Source organism: Diadema antillarum, unplaced genomic scaffold (assembly GCF_040938485.1).
Source record: "Diadema antillarum isolate AM-2024a unplaced genomic scaffold, OU_Dant_1.0 seq00000713_RagTag, whole genome shotgun sequence".
NCBI lineage: Eukaryota > Metazoa > Echinodermata > Echinoidea > Diadematoida > Diadematidae > Diadema > Diadema antillarum.
This window is the reverse complement of record NW_027271617.1, coordinates 492,187-503,996: the sequence shown is the minus strand read 5'-3', so window position 1 is coordinate 503,996 and position 11,810 is coordinate 492,187. Positions and strand designations below refer to the sequence as shown.

The window sequence follows — 11,810 nt, the reverse complement described above, 5'->3', positions numbered from 1 at the left end:
ATTGTGGTAGTCTCTCTCTTCTGTCGAACGTCAGCTTACCTTGGGCGTGCATGCCTTCATCATATTGCAGGATCTGATGTTCACCCGTGATAGTTCTCACCTATTTGTGCAAATAACATCAACGCAATCTCATAAATTCCTTGACTATGTAGAGTAATCAGATTCCTAACACAATGTGCTAAAAGCCCAACAATACATTGAAGTGTGAATTTGATGAAAGATTAAAAACACATAATGTATACTAAAAGCCTGAAAACCGGTTGTCAAGAATGTAAAAAGACACGAGGATCTAACTGAACTTCGATCGAACTTTAAAATTCATACTCATTACAAGAATACTCAAATGAATGAAACTACAAACATTTGACACGCAGTTTACCATAAATAATGCTTAACATTGCTTAACAATCACCACCTTATCAAACAAATTCCCGAAAAGTACAATTACACCTCCCAAACTGTGTTCTTTATTGTAAATTTGGTAACCTAAAAATGGTGCATAGTTCTTATTGGCGTTAAAACGAATAATTTACTACATGTTTAACACACACATACACACACACACACATACACACATACACACACAATCACACACAAAACTGATGCATGATGCATCAAAATATTTACAAGAGAAACATTCTAGAAACAACTAAAACTCATGTAAGCAATATTCTGCCGTTAATTTTAACGCTGGAAAGAGCTCTGTTGATTAAAACTCGAGTATTCTCAGGCTAAAAATATTTTATTTAAAATTCCCCTGGAAGGACTTATCATGCGTATTACTAAACGAGCACAACTGTAGTTTTAAAGTCTCTTACCGTATCTTGGTGAGAAGGCGTGTTGCAGCAGAAAACCTCCTTGAACCACAGAACACATGCGTCATTGGTAGTCGTGGTCGTGCGCGCGAACTTCACCCCGCAGATGATGGACAAAATGTTGAAGAGTAGCGAGAATGTTGCTACGATGACGATAAAAATGTCGATGGCTTGCCGAGCTTCCTGTCAATTGTATTGTATTGCATTGTATTGTATTGCATTGTATTTATTCAGACAAATTAAAACAACATGTCTATTGGTGCCAAAAAAGGGGTTCGAATACCCATGCATTGCTGCACCCCTAAAGCACATTACACACCAATTTAAACAAATTTAAAATTATAATGGGAGCATTAAATAAAAAAAAAATCTACATACACTTAAAGATTTTGCCTCCAAAAGACGCTAAATCCATAATTTTTCATTAGATTTAGCGCCTTAAGGAAGCAAGCTTTTCAAAATATAATACAGTAAAATGAAAATGAAATTAAGCTCTGGCCTTGGGAACAGCAATATCTACTAAGTAATATTGCAAACGAGGCATAATCATCTAAACAACAGTCAATATTTGCAGTATATACAAGCGGGATATTAAAAAAAAAAGCGGACGAATATTTCAAAAAAGTCTATTATCACAACATGATTATTATACACATTAATATTACAACACTCAGATAAGGTTAGAACGTTCACCAAGTAAAACATGTATGTTACATAAAACATTGTAATATATACAAACTTTCTTAATAAATATCTAAAACGAGAAAGAGATGTATTGGCTTAACGTTACTTGCCAATGAATTCCATTCTTGTGCAGTGTTCAGATAAAAAGAAAACAAAACAAAAAACTTTTGAAATAATCAGTTCTTGCAAGCGGGGTATACACTTTCTTGTTATGATTATTTCTACCAAATCTGTTCTCTTGTGTTATTCTATGTTGCCTGGTGTTTATCATACACATCATTTTGTAAACATTGGTAAGTCTAAAGTACTTAAGTCTTGTGATTAATTTCGAAAAAAACAAAACAAAACAAGGAAAACGTTACTTGCCAATGAATTCCATTCTTGTGCAGTGTTCAGATAAAAAAAAAAACAAAAACAACTTTTGAAATAATCAGTTCTTGCAAGCGGGGTATACACTTTCTTGTTATGATTATTTCTACCAAATCTGTTCTCTTGTGTTATTCTATGTTGCCTGGTGTTTATCATACACATCATTTTGTAAACATTGGTAAGTCTAAAGTACTTAAGTCTTGTGATTAATTTCGAAAAAAACAAAAAAAAAACAAGGAAAACTTTCAGATGAAAGAACTCATCATTGAGAAAAGCTGGTGCAAAATTAATAACATTTGTTGCTGTGGTTATTATTGTTGTTGGTTTGTATTTACAACACGTGCACATCTTGGAGTGTTTAGGGTTTCAATGATTAAACACATTTTGATGAAACCCTTCACCCTCCCATGAAAAGAAAAGCATTTAAGAAATAGGCCTACTGTGAACATGCCATTAAATGCGCACGTCCTTTGATTTTACAGAATATCTTGCATATTTTGAAGAGATGCCTCAGACTGCAGAGGGCTGGTAATGATATTACTATAGAGTCAATATTACAGAAAAGAAAATAGTCACCATTAATCATGTGTGTAAGTGTGTGTGTGTGTGTGTGTGTGTGTGTTTGATTTCTCTATAACAGAAGGAGACTACTTTAAGGCGTATCCTGTAAATAGACATCTCGCAAGGAATGCTTTATTATCTTGTATTCCTGTTTTTTTTGTCTAGATTTTTGATTTTATTTCTTTGGTCTTTGCTTTCATCAAAGAGAGTCACCAAGTCGGACTATGTGTTCGCCTTTATTAAAACTCATTTGATTTTACTATGGGAAATGAATTGCAAGGGAGCATACCAAGGCAAACAGAACCTTATAGTTTGAAAGCAGAGACCCCTGTCGGTCATAACGGAGTCTACGCAAAAAACAAACAAACAAACAAACAAACAAACAAACAAACATACAAAAGCAACAAAAACAACCTACAAGCACCAATTGGCAACTGTACCGTTGATAGACAGTGTACCGCAACTGCTCCCAACAGCTAACTAGTACAGGGAACATAGTACATTTACCCCTACAACCTAAAAAGGGATGTTTTTGGCACAGACTCTCTTTACCACCGACGAGGTTTTGTGCTTGCAAACTAACGCAACAGTCGTTACCTGTGTTGCGCATTGTCCCGGTCTAAATTCTGCTGACGGTCGGCATTGCCAGGTTTCGTTAACACTTGCGGCTATGTAGAAGCCAATCAGCATCACGGAAGTCATACAACACAGCACGGAGAGTATCAAGAAGGCGATTATCTGTGGTAGGGCATAAAATGCGTCAAATGTTTTATAATGCATTTACCATCTTTAATAAACTCCGAGGGCAAGACAGCCTTCTTTTTAAAAGACAAAATGAAGTCTTGAACTGATAAAAAAAACACGTTATAGAAATCCTGACATGTACAAAAACAGGAAAACACAAAAAACAGGTAAAACACACATGGATCGGATGCAGATTTTGTTGAAATGGTAATAAGTGGTCATAATAGTTTGTAAAGCTCATTTACAAATACTTAACAAGTGTGAAATGCGTTATATAAAAACCAGCTATTATAATCATTACTGTAGCTATCGGTCATGTCATGATATCACCGATGTAAGAATTCTTAATGGCCAATTATCTTAAAGGTACGCACGATATACAACATATTTCGATGGATTCATGTTGGCTTGAAGAAGTGTTTACTACCTATACAAAGCGTTGCTATAATAACTGCTACGTCGAGACTAAAGATATCATATAATACAGAATATAAAAGATTATTACCGCTGAACACTTCCTTCCTTTCACTGACACGAAACCCATTATTGCAGTCGGTGTGTAGATCTATACGATAAAGCAAACATCAAAATATTTCCTTTAGCGTACAGACAGTGGCAATGAAGTACACCCCACCAAAAAAGAGAATGATCAATACAAATAAACACACGGAAAGAAAAACAACCGCCTCCTTCATTTCCTTTCTCGAACATGGGTAATATCGTGATCAACAGACTCAGATATAGCTTTTAGCTACCTTTGCAATATTTGCAATTGTATTTTCTAACATCTCTAAAAAAACGGCATTGCTATTTAGAATCAAAAGACTATAACACACACAATATATATATATATTGTGTATATATATATGTATATATATATATATATATATATATATATATATTCATAACCATATATATTTTTCAGTTTCAAGTATTGCTTATATGTTATATGGGTATTTTTTGTGTATATGAAGGGTTTGTTTGCGAAAACCGATAAGTCCATTTTTGAAGATTTTGAAATACGATTTCTGTCATAATGTACAAAATAATACCTTCTAAAGGGTTATTGGTCACTACATTTAAAGGTATATTTTTGAAGTTATGGTCAAAAGAAGCAAAATTTTTCTTATTATTCTCTTTATTTTTCTTGACCTTTAATCGCAAATATCTCCATTTCGCAAATATGGAATTATCGGTTTTTGCAAACAAACTCTTCATATACTATATAAACTACGAATTCAATACTCGAAACTTAAATACATGTAATATATGCAGTTGCCTTGAAATTGTTTACTCCGGAGGAAAACGTCAATTAATGAGACGACCGGAACGTAACCATACTTACCACCACTGCTGTCCAGATAGGCGTAGCATAATACGAGTAATAGGAGAACATGAGGATGGCAACGACACCAAAGATTACGAGCAGGGCTGAGTTGCACAAAATCATTTTGGAAAGCTCCTATTAAAGAAGAAAGGAAAACATTAGGTGTCAATATCTATAAAGTATACATGCACGTTCACTTTAACATACACCTTCATTTGACATGTGGAAATGTGTATGACTTGTAAATTATCGCCAACTTCTACATAACCACGAAATTTCGACTTCAGTCATGCGTAGGTTTTAGATTTGCCAAGTGTCTATGAATACGTTTCTGCAATAGCGTGACACTGTTGCAACTGCATAACTTACTTTACTTTCTTTGCCTCGCTTTTACAGCGTATGAGGGGACTGCTGACTAGGCCTTCAAGCTCCATTTTTTTAACAGTCCCCTCCATTTCCGATTTTCTTTTCTTGTATTTGTCTTTAACTTACACAATGGTATTATTGTTCATGATTTGTTTTCCATCATTCCGCATTGTTGTATCATTAATATAGTACTAGTATTCAAAACTGTAGTCATATGTTTTTCAAATCAAATAAAACAAAACGAAACCGATGCATAATAGTATTCTTTTGATCAGTAGGGTTTGCACGTATCTTATAGTTTGTACCGGGACACCCCTCTTTTCTAATAATTCTATTTAGGGCTTCCTGCATAATATAGCATATCCTTTTTCCACTGTGGTGATTGATCTTTAAAGGAGAATAAGGTATCTTATTTCAGCTATTGTCTCGCTTATTTCAAGGTGATATTTCCTCACATGGTTGGAGTTGTAACAGACTCCACGGGACCGGTAGTTTTCTTTCATTTACAATGATCGAAATTTCGTTGGAACCGAACAAAATATAATTAATAAACAATGGAATACATAGAGTGAATAACGTTGCTGCCTGAATTTTGATTTCGTTGTAACCATAATTTCGTTATAATCATGCTCGTCATAACGAGAGTGCACTGTAATCATTACTGACAGTGCTCTGGCATTAAAACAATTGTCTTCTTCGTAAATACAAAAGTGACCCTGCACCTCAAAACAAACACAAAGTCGCCAGACATGAATTTTTAGTTAAGAACATATTCTAAAAGAGCAGACTTTAAGCTTTAAAATGATGTATAACTCAAATCAAATGGCCTCTCCTAACCTATCTAAATATTGAAAAGAAAGCACAAACTAAGGAAAAGTGTGAACTGAGAAAAGAGGCTCTGAAGTACAGTGTCTATTCAAGCGCTTAATCCTTACCAAACTGTGCTGGCTGTGCGATGAATGGGACAAAAAATAGGAAGTAAACCACCAGAGTTACAAGAATGAAGGGATTATCAGACTACTCTGAAATTATGCATGTCTCATTAACACATTCTGTCTTTAATCAATGCCAACTTTCAAAGCAGTAGCCCTATCCTTTCAAAAGTTATTAGAGTTGAAAGTGAAGAGTGTTGACAAGGTTTTTCAGAAATGAAAAAGGGAACTCTAAAAACACATCTAATCTCACTATTCTACCAAAAATGTTCGAGATAAACTGCTAAAAAAACACACTTTCCTGCTCGTTTTATGGTACCAAATTTTATCATGATGTAAAAGAAGACCCACTCTTTCAGAAAATATGAAAAAGTCAAGTTCGGCTAGGTTGACCCATTTCACGTTATTTTCAGTCCTCACGACAAATCAATGTGTGCAACTTTATGTTTGTTTTGAGGTGCACGGTCACAAATGTGGTGTCCGTTGGCATGTCCCCTACAGACATTTACCATTATCCCTTTGATGGTGCTGTCTTCGGCCTTAGCCAATGACGGGAAAGAATGTGGGATCATCGGTACTTTGATAGTTGCCTTCTGCGGAACCTTTTTGATGGACGAAACTAAAAACAAAACAAAACAACAGAAAACAACAAAAAAGACTTCAAAGTAATATGTAACGTAATATCTAACGTAAAATCTTCAAATTCTAGATTTTAGCAGATATGATCACAGGTTTCTATTACTCTAAACACAACATGGAAATATGATCCTACTTTCATTTGCTCAGAGTGTGTGCCCTCCGCGAAAACAAAACAAACAAACAAAAGAAAAGCAAACATAAAGACACAAGCAAGAAACCAAGCTCTCTGTACCCTTTTTATCACCCTCTTACGAAATATCATGTTGAGGGCACACTGATTTTTTTTTTAAAGAGAATATCAAAACAGCACAACGATCATTCGAAGAGGGTTCAAAATCCATATAACCAATGTATAGATGGCCATTCAGTTATGTGATATAATTTGTTTTCCTGTACTGGTATTGACCACATTATCTCATAAATCTCCAAAGTAAGATTAAGAATAATAACTACACTCTCCTCAAAAAAGTTTGAAAACTTGCATCTTTTAATTACACCTCGCTTCTTTAAATAATACGTACTACATGCTTGTTAAATTAATTCCCTGCCGCTTCACTTGTTTTGAATTGTTGTGTTCATGCTGTGAAGGGTCTTTGAGTTCTGCGTATATTCCATTCAATTCAATTCAGTTCAATTCAAACTTTATTTCATTTTTCGAAAAAAACATAAACATTACACTTTCTTTTGTAACAGAGGATAAGGTTGCATTATCAAAACAAAGTGAATTAAAAAAGTACTTTACCGTTTGCTTGGTTAAAATCGTGAGAATACAAAAGAACTAAAGAGACATATTATAAAAAACGCACCTATCAAGTAGATTTAAAGAAGGAGGACATATTGGCCATAGCTTTATAAGTAGGCTCTCACTTTGCAAAGAAATTAATATTTTGTTAACGATTATGGAAATGCGCTATGTAAAAGTATTATCATTGCTGTTATTATCATTATTATTATCATTATTATTATTGTCATTGTCATTATCATTATAATTGTTATTATATCAAATTTACATATTACACCTCAAAGCGTTTGTCCCTCTGATCTCTCCCCTATTGATTCTTTAAGGATTATACTCGATTGCGCCAATGGATTCTAAAATGACTTAACATATCTTTTTATATTATCATTGTAAAATGAATGGTATGTTACATGTTGAATCGTAATAACAACTTTGTACTCGTCTAAAATGTACATGAGTATATCAATAAACATGGGCGGATCTAGCTCTTTGCTAAATCGGGGGGGGGGGGGGGGGACCCAATGAATAACTCTTCACTGCTGACTATAGTACGATAGCTTACCTCGGGCATTTGTTTTTTCGTCGTGTTGCATGATATGTTGTTTACTGATGAAATATCCCTGTGTGGTGGGCAAATAACATCAATCCAACCGTACATATTCATAAACCTGTTATAAATTGTCTGAATTGTTGCACTTTCTACAAATCAAATCATATTCAAGCTTTCAGTTTAAACTGTATGGAAGTAACTAATATCAAAAGCTTGTAATGTATGGTTGCAGCCAAGGAAATAAGCCTTTTTTTTGCACGGTTTAGTACGAATTATCAAAGTATGTAAATGATAATAACAGTTAGATGAAGAAATTACTAGAGATAAAATCACCAAGTTAGCATGCAATTTCAAAATAGAAATATGTTTGTGTAGTCATTGTTATGCAGCAGTTTTTGGTTGAGATTGGGCTTTAGGTTTTTAACATTTTAAGTCAGAAAAAGTGGTTCTTCCCTGTATTGAGACCACTTTTATCAAATTTATATCAGTCATTTAAAACAAATTTACAGCAAATAAATTTGAAATTCCTCTAAGAATTGTACCCTCTTCCATGTTTCATAAGTGATTTGTTTGATGAAAATAGGATGAGAATTTGCCAATATATCGAAAATATTTCTTTTTTTTTCATGTTAGTCTCCAACTTAGATTACGACAACTTTGCTATCAATATATCAGCCACTTCAATAAACTCTGATTGGTTTTCAGTGTATGCCTTTACACATTGCACAAGTAGGCTTACCTATTTTCTCATTATCTCTCTAAAACAACATAAACATCAAAACCTGAGGCGCCATCTCAACCAAAAATATGCCATCAGTTTAATGACATTTAATCTCATCATGTCATGACGTTTTGCATTGTCAGAAAAAAAAAAATAGACAAGGGTGAACTTTGACCTTATGATACCATGGAGGATGTATCACTACCCAAATTTGGGTTCCAACAAAATATCAATTCCATCGAATATTCATCAAAGGAGAATTGGCATAATGACGATGAAAAATTAAAATATCAAAAGTAACAATTTCCCACCCAACTGGACCCCACGGAAGATCAGCTTAACGTAGCTGAAAATGGGCTATCGAGCCATCTGCTGAGATGGTAATAAAAAAATAAACAAACAAACAAAGAAAACTTGTGAACGTGGCCTGGAAAAGCACAATTCCATTTACATAATCAAGACGTGTATTTTTTTTTATCCCTGTTGGAATTATATTTGAGTAAAAATCTAAAAGGAATGAAAGACTGGTAAAACTAATGTCTAGAATTCAAGCTTCCTATTAACGAACGATGGACGTACGGTGGCCCTGCGTACTTATGTTTCATGTTGGGATTCCCGTACGTTTTTCTTCAAGATAATTTACTATTCATGCGTGCGGCTTACCGAGCAGTGCGACGATGAGATACAGCCGTATATCTGCTCAACCCACTGTGGAAGGGCGTCACCTGTGGTTGACGTCATAATATGCGCGAAAATCACGCCACAAACAAGCGACAAAACGTTGACAAGAAGCAGAAAGACTGCTACGAGGATGATAAAAATGCTGATAGTAAGCCGAGCCCCCTGTGGAATAAGCACAAACAGACCGTGTAGATGTGAAAATCATATCACTTCTCAGTGAATTGCAATGATTATACCACTTCTCAGTGAATTGCAATGTTAAAGATGAAGTTATTTATGTATTCTTCTACCTCCACAATACTACTTAGCCATGTTGTAAGTGTACCGTATTATTATATATATTTTTTATGTGTATACAATGTATGCATTTTGTGATGTACGGTATTGCATGTGTAGGGTCTCTGAGAATAACAATGTTTAGCCACTGACAGAGCTACCCTAATGAATGAATGAATAAATAAATAAATAAATATATATTATATATATACATATCTATATACATATATGTATATATATATATATATATATATATATATATATATGAAGAGTTCGTTCGCAAAAACCGATAAGTCCATTTCTGAAGATTTTGAAGTACGGTTTCTGTCTTAAAGTACAAAATGATACCTTTTAAATGATATATTGGTCACTACATATAAAAGTATATTTTTGAAGTTATGGTCAAAAGAAGCAAAAATTTCTCTATTATTCTCTTTATTTTTCTTGACCTTTAATCGCAAATATCTCCATTTGGCAAATATGGACATCGGTTTTTGCGAACAAACTCTTCATATATATATATATATATATATATATATATATATATATATATAAATATATAAATATAACAAACTCAATTTTTGGTACAAAACTGGGCGAGGTGTTTAATCTTTTTTAGTTGACGTTTACTTGCAACCAGTATACCTTATGACCTTAGTGCAGTGGTTTTTGTACTATGCAACAAATCAAAGCAAAACCTTGCAAACGAAGTACACCCTCACCTTTGTAGCACCACTCCACGATAAACCTCTCGCTGGATTAGAGTTCAACTCTTCTTCATTTGCTGCTGCAGCTATGTGTAGACCAATCAGCATCACCGAAGTCATACAGCAGAGCACTGATAGCATCAAGAAGGCGAGCGTCTGTGGCACGGCACAAATACACTCGTTTAATAATGCATCAAATGTTTTATTACAAACACCGAGAAAGGGTCACTTTCTTTCGAAAATATGAAGCATGGTAACCCAATTCCAAACTTTGACATACAGAGGTAACATGTAAGATATGCGATTGGATCGAAATAGGCACTGTAGCCACCAGTTATGTCATGGAATCGCCGATACTTGACTACATAGCAATCTGTATAATATAAATTATACACTTGAACTTGTCATAGTGACCACCAAATGCAAACAAGTGGTCGTTTTCGAGAAATAGAAGCTGTATAGACAGGGTCTGTAACGTTGCTCTTCATCTCAGGGGAAATGCTAATGCGCATGCGTACGGAATGTGTTCGCTGCAGGCCTCTTCCAGGGTTTTCAGGATTAAGTGTCAAAAGTTCTGTTTAAGATTTAGATTGATCTTCAAAACAGTTTGGTGTGCAAGCTCAGTATAGGAAGGATGTCTTCTACTGCATGTTATGCTGGTGGGTATGAGACACTAGAGCCAGATCGTCTGAAAATTTTGTCCTCAAACACTGAAAAGAGTGTCCATCTAATACTTTTTCTCTGCGGTGCAGAATAATCTGCCTTATTATCCAGCCTAACAAAAACATATTGCTAATTGAAGCAGTAGGTTTAAGTTACCAATAGTAATAACAAAACAGCATTTCAAGGATTATAATACTAAACGGGCAATATCGCAATTAATGGCTTTAAAGATTATTACCGGTGATCGCTTTCTTCCTTTCGCAGAGACCAGTCCAAGTATTCCCGTAGGCGTGTAGATCTACGAGATGAAAGAAACATCAAAATAATTTCTTTGATAAAGAGCAGCAACAACTGAACAAGTAGACACAAGGTATGGTCCAGAGACAAATGTTGAAGAAGAGTGAACATGATATTCATATCAGAGTAATGTTTAACCAAAGAGGTACTATAGGCGTGTGTTATAGTCTTTTGATTCCAAGGAGGTACTAGACAAGCACACCTTTTATAGGGCAAGTCCACCTCCATATACATGTGGATTGAGTGAAGGCAACAATATCAGTAGAACACACCAGTGAAAGTTTGGGGGAAATCGGACACTCCGTTGAAAAGTTATGAATTTTTAAGTATCTGCGCAGTCACTGCTGGATCAAACTCAAGCTCAAACTCTCACTGATGTCCCTTATGGAAAGAACATAGTTTTACCACACTATGTAACACAGTGTGCAACACAGTGTGGCATACAGTGTCGAACACAGTGTGGAACACAATGTGTAACACAGTGTCGAACACATGTGTTTAATATGTGATTTTGGGACGTGTGGTAACACAGTGTATTTACCACAGTGTGAAACACAGCGTCACCACACTGTGCAACATAGCGTTACCACATGGTCCAAAACACATATTAAATACACTGTGAATCAAACCACAGTATCACACACTGTGACGACATGTTTATAACCACAAAGTCCATTACACTGTGGTAGTCACCACATAATGGCATTCACTACATAGTCCACCATACTATGGTTTCACC

General features: G+C 34.9%; 1 long non-coding RNA gene across 1 annotated transcript; it reads right to left on the bottom strand.

Annotated features, from left to right (window-relative positions):
- Nucleotides 1-9,103: 9,103 nt before the first annotated feature.
- LOC139737903 (uncharacterized) lies at nucleotides 9,104-11,156 on the bottom strand. Its single transcript, XR_011711408.1, has 3 exons — nucleotides 11,013-11,156; nucleotides 10,127-10,267; nucleotides 9,104-9,290 (listed from the first exon to the last, which is right to left on the bottom strand). It is a non-coding gene; the product is annotated as an uncharacterized lncRNA (long non-coding RNA).
- Nucleotides 11,157-11,810: the final 654 nt, after the last annotated feature.